This window comes from Podarcis raffonei, chromosome 7, assembly GCF_027172205.1.
Source record: "Podarcis raffonei isolate rPodRaf1 chromosome 7, rPodRaf1.pri, whole genome shotgun sequence".
NCBI classification, from domain to species: Eukaryota; Metazoa; Chordata; class Lepidosauria; order Squamata; family Lacertidae; genus Podarcis; species Podarcis raffonei.
The window spans coordinates 77,517,551-77,523,396 of NC_070608.1; positions in this window are offsets into that span (position 1 = coordinate 77,517,551).

Below are 5,846 nucleotides of genomic sequence, written 5' to 3' on the forward strand. Positions count from 1 at the left end.
GGATTTGCTTTTTTGCAGGTTGGAGGAATAAGTAAATACTCCAGATACATAACCAAACATGACTAGCATCAGATAACAGGTCTATCATTTCTGGTAGGTCTGGAGGCTAAGCAGTAGCCAGGCCTGATTGCCCCATCTACAACAAATTTGAACACAGAGCAACACTGGACTACAGTTCAGGACTGTGTTGTGCACCTGTTTAGCTGGGGATAGTGGCGTAATAACACTTGAGCTGGATTGCAGCAATTACTTTACCAGGGAAGACCAAAAATGGCTATAAAATGAGTCAATAAGTTTCTTCTCTGGACAATGGGTGTGTCCTTCTCAACTTCTCTTTGTTCAAGTGATTAGTCGGCCAATTGCTTTCCTGACATTAGTCGTTACCATGATTTCATTCGTTGGGTAAACACATTGACTTGGGGAAATAGGTTAGTTTGTTACATATTTTAGTTCTTGCATATTTTGCCAATTATTTTAGGTTCTACAATGGCAAGAGTTGCTTTCTAAAAAACATTAAGAAATCTGGGAATCCAGAGATGATAGCTAATCCAGGAGGGGGAACTGCCCACCCCTGTGCGCATTGTACATGCTGATAATTTAGCAAACAAACAAAGAAACAAACAAACAGCAGCCCAAATAATTTTCATCAGGAAATAACTGCCAAACCATTTGCTTCAGTAGTCCATTAAAAAAGCAGCACAGAAGTAATGCAGAATGACCTAAACTTTTTGAATGGTGGACATTTAAGAACAACAGTCTCAGAGGTGGGAAATGTTATTTGAAACTGGCCTCTAGTTTATATGGCTGTAAGATAAAGGTAAAGGGACCCCTGACCATTAGGTCCAGTCGTAGCCGACTCTGGGGTTGTGGTGCTCATCTCGCTTTATTGGCCGAGGAGCCGGCGTACAGCTTCCGGGTCATGTGGCCAGCATGACTAAGCCGCTTCTGGCAAACCAGAGCAGCGCACGGAAATGCCGTTTACCTTCCCGCTGGAGTGGTACCTATTTATCTATTTGCACTTTGATGTGCTTTTGAACTGCTAGGTTGGCAGGAGCAGGGACCGAGCAACAGGAGCTCACCCTGTCGTGGGGATTCGAACTGCCGACCCTCTGATCAGCAAGTCCTAGGCTCTGTGGTTTAACCCAGAGCGCCACCTGCGTCCCTTGTATGACTGTAATATACATCCATATAGCTTGTGTTGCATTGAAACATCATATTTTATCCAATGTAATATCATATCTTTTCGGGTGCATTTTGTATCTGGCTGGTAGTTATTGAAAATAGTGTTGCAAAAGTTGGACTCCACCCTCAACGTGTGGCAAGATTTCAGGCACTCACCAAGGGTCTGTGTTGCTGTGAGAATCAAGACATGGTGGGAACTGTCATGCCTTTAGAAATGTGTTTTAATTACACATATTTACACCTTTAGTCTACATAGAGGGTGTCCAGATCTTACAGCATGGTCCGTTCAAGTGAGGCTTGTTCCCCACAGCAGTGCAACACTGGAGTCCAAGGCATCTCTCCTAACCTGCCTTCAGCCAGCCAGCCAAAATGGTTCTGCCCCTTTTCCAGCTATTCCAAGCCTCCTGTCAAAAGCCCCAAACTCTTGCTGTGACTCCACACCTTGTTATCCTGGCAACCATCCAGATCTGCTGCCTCTGTTCACACCTCAAGCCAGTGGGGAAGGACAGTTCTCTTGCATTGCCAGTGGCCCTCAATGGCCCCGTATTTTGCTTTAAATGGCCCTAGCCTGGCCAGGTCATTTTGCAAAAGCTAGCCCAGGAATTCCTCTGCAGCTTCTATTATCCCTTCACATCCAAAATAATCAAAATCCTACCATTTATTAATTCCTAGGGTTTAGCCCCCACCCCCCAATTCATAACAATAGAATGCTTGATAGTTCAAATGTTAGCCACTGTGTCAGGTGCAGAGAATCTGTGGCCCTGCAAATGTTGATGGACTACAAATGCCATCATCCCAGACCAGCTGGGACTGATGGGAGTTGACAGCCTCAACAGAACTGGAGGAAACCAGGTTCTTCATCCCTGTGCTATATATTTGATTATGGAAATTAGTTTCCAGGAAATGCAGTATTTTACATGTACTGCTATGGGAAAGGCCATATTTTGCATCTGTTCCATAAACAAATCACAAGGTACGGCTTTTTAAAAAATAAACACACGCACATACCAATCGTCAGAGGTGAGTGGCACAAGTCTGTATTATTAAAAAATACTCTGCCACAGCTTTGGTTAAAGAGTACTGTCTCTTCTTAGGGAGTCTGGAAACTTACAATTGTCAGAACGTCCCAATATTCACCTGTGAAAGACTGGAAGATCAGCCAGTTGCCACTTCTGTCACTATCAGGAAGTTTGGCTGTGCTTTTCCTAAGTTGTTCTTCCAGTTCACTGAAATGAGTGCAGAAGAACTTCCCAGTAAGATGCAACACAGATCATTGGCTTCTACCTTGCTGCCTCTAATAGTGGCCCCAAATCCCACCTTAGTTCACAGTAGGGCAGGTTAAAAGCCTAGAACGTTTTTCACGGCCAGATCTAGAAATTACAATTCTTGTTGATAGCCATCTCTTCAGTTGTCGGGAGCTTTCAAGACAAATCTTTAATGGAAGTGATTCAGGCCTGGTGAAACTTGAGTATCATCAATTGCTGTCAAGTCACTGTGGCCCAGATACTAGTTAAATTTTGGGACACTGGAGATATAGACAGAAAATGGAAGCGTTGCTCGTTGTAGAGGCAGATCTTTAGACTGAACCCACTGTTCCCTTAAGTTGGAGTGGGGCAGCCACTATGAAACATTACATGCAAATCTATGTAGCTAAAATGTACAAATTAAACACAGACTTCCAGGTCAACATTTATTTTCCAAGTAACTCCTGCACAGAACAACATGCTCACATTTTGCTTTTATGAGATGTTGCCAGTGGAATCAAATAGCAATTAAAAGGTGGCCGGCGAGGCCTTCAGGGCTGGTGCAAACACGTTGCGCAACTGATTGATGTATCTAGATTTATAATTAACTTTACCCTGCATGGCTGCCACTGCGGCTTACAGTGAGGCAAAGCAAAACCAACATCTTGAGAAGTTTTTTTTTTTAAAAAATGATTTAAAAAAAAAGCAATTCAGGATCTGCTCTCGATTTCCTGTTTGCAAGAAAATAAACTCTAAGGGGCTCAACAGCCTTGACAGAAAAAGGGAATGTTTTTGATGAGCTTATCTTGGGAGGAGGTTTCCCCAAAAGTCTTATTTGTAGTCTTTTCTGCCACTGAGGTGGAAGCAGCAAATGTGGGAGGGCTCTCACTAAACACCAAGGGGTAAAGCTTGCTCTTACTCCAGGGTAAGAGTAATACTTCACTAACCCACCCCCCACATAGATATGAAAGTCCTAAATTCACCTATTAAAATAGCATTTAAATAACTGTTTGGGACTGCTGTGAGTTTAGCTGTCCTGTTTTTTTTTCTCCTGCTGTTTTTAGACTATGTTGGATTGTATGCAGTATTAGTTTCTGTGATTTTATGATCATTAAAAAATAATTATGACCATTTTAAACAATTTTACTAGAAGCAGCTGAGACAGCTTAGGTTTTTGGGTACCATACATACGTTCTAAACCAGCCAACCAAGGAGAAGGCTTAGCAAATACTTATTTGGTGTTCTCGTTTTCTACATGCAGGTAGTATTTTTTGCATTATTATTTTTTTGGCAAGGGGAGTTTTAAGCATGAAATCCTCTATGTAACTTCTGAAATGGTACATGCATACCTGCTGCTGGATCAGGGCATGAGGAAAAGCCAGGAAAGGGTTTACCACTTGATTCTCTTTAAACTAGCTCTCAGTGACATGAGAAGAATGCTTTTCCATCAACAATTTTTAATTTATTTCCGGCTTACCAAACACCTCACGCTGCACTACCAAGAGAAGGCAAAATATATCCTCGCTCCCCAACACGCATGCACATACATCCACACACAAAACCATCTCTCAATACCACTATGGTGATTAGCTTTTAACCTGAGTTTCTTAGCCAGTACAAGGCTGGCCAGCAAACACTGATAGCGCTCAGCAACAGACATCTCAATCGCCCTAGAAGACTTTCATTTGGCTAGTAAAAAATAGTGTTGTATGATAACCAATGGTGCTTCTGCCTGGGGGTGGGGGAAGAAACCACCACCCAAAATTTTACACTTATGTACAAAATACTGGAGTACATACCCATCCTTAGCATCAAATATGGTAATATTCACCTGCAAATGTGTCCCTAAACAACTGTGCAATGCTACAGATTAAAATTCTTAAGAGTTCTTAACATACACACCATTTCAGCTCCAGGAACTCGCCCCCTTTTTTTCTGCTGAACTAACAATCTTCACTCTTGTCAACTCATCATCTACTTGCCGTAACATTATCCTGGTTGTCCAACTGTTCAAAACATCTCTAAATCCTCTAAATTGGAAGCTGAGCGAAATATCTTTCGAGCTAGAATTCTTTCCCCCCTTTAATTCAATTGCTCATTGCCACAGAAAGCCGCCTTTTCAGAAACAGATAATCTTTACAGACTGAACAGCGAGGAGCCCAGGCTTCCTGTTACGTTTCCGATAAACTTCTCGAGAAACATTTCATGGTTTGTGCAGATACTTCTCCAGATGCAAACCACAAAAAGAAGTTGAACGCAACATAGGCTTCTCTTTTCTGTGATGGCTGCAGGAGAGCTCAATTTAATCCATCCTAAATTGGAGCAGTGTACAAAAGATTGCATTCCCATTAACAGCATCAGGTTTTTCTACCAGGATTATTCAAAGAGCCTTCTGTGCGCTTGCCCATGTCCATAGGGGCGATTATGTCCAAGGGTGGAATTCTAATTCAGGAAGGTAGGGAGGCCTCCACAGGTTGTATGAAGCACCCAATACATCCCATCAAATGGTGGCTTCTCACAGGCCATCGCTCTGCATTAAAAGGTAAAGGTAAAGGGCCCCTGGATGGTTAAGTCCAGTCAAAGGCGACTATGGGGTTGCGGCACTTATCTCACTTTCAGGCTGAGGGAGCCGGCGTTTGCCCACAGACAGCTTTCTGGGTCATGTGGCCAGCATGACTAAACCGCTTCTGACACAACGGGACACTGTGACAGAAACCAGAGCGCGCGGATACGTTGCTTACCCTCCCGCCACAGTGGTAACTGTTTATCTACTTGCACTGGCGTGCTTTCAAACTGCTAAGCTGGCAGAAACTGGGACAGAGCAACGGGAGCTCACCCCGTCGCAGGGATTCGAACCACCAATCTTCCGATCGGCAGTCCCAAGAGGCTCAGTGGTTTAGACCACAGCGCCACTCATGTCCCCCATGATAGGAACAACTAGGTAAACACCCTTTAAAGTAACTAAACACTCTAATTGTTTTCAATAACCTCCCCTCACCCCAAAAACCCCTTCAAAATTCCTGACCTAAATCTCACAGAAAAAGTTAATATCAGGAAGCCACTAAGTACAATTTCCAAGTCAGAGGGTGAGGCTTTAGTGCCCCATGCGTCTCCCTACATTTCCTTGTGAGCAGCAGCAGCAGCAGAGTGTTCTGACCCTTTCATATTAGATACCCACAGGATCAAGGCAGATTAGGGGTGACAACACTGCAGATAGCTCTGAGCGAGCAACTTGCTCCGACAAACACTGAAGTTAAACTGAGGTCTTATTTGTCTCTTCCTCGTGACCCAACTTTCCCAAGCTCCACCTCCTTGGCCTGAAGACTTTAGCCCGGATGAGTGCTTCTTTACTTCTCTGTGGCTTCATGCCTGTGTGCTCCCTGCACCACTGGGCAGGTGTGGTAGTGCAGGAAGCACATC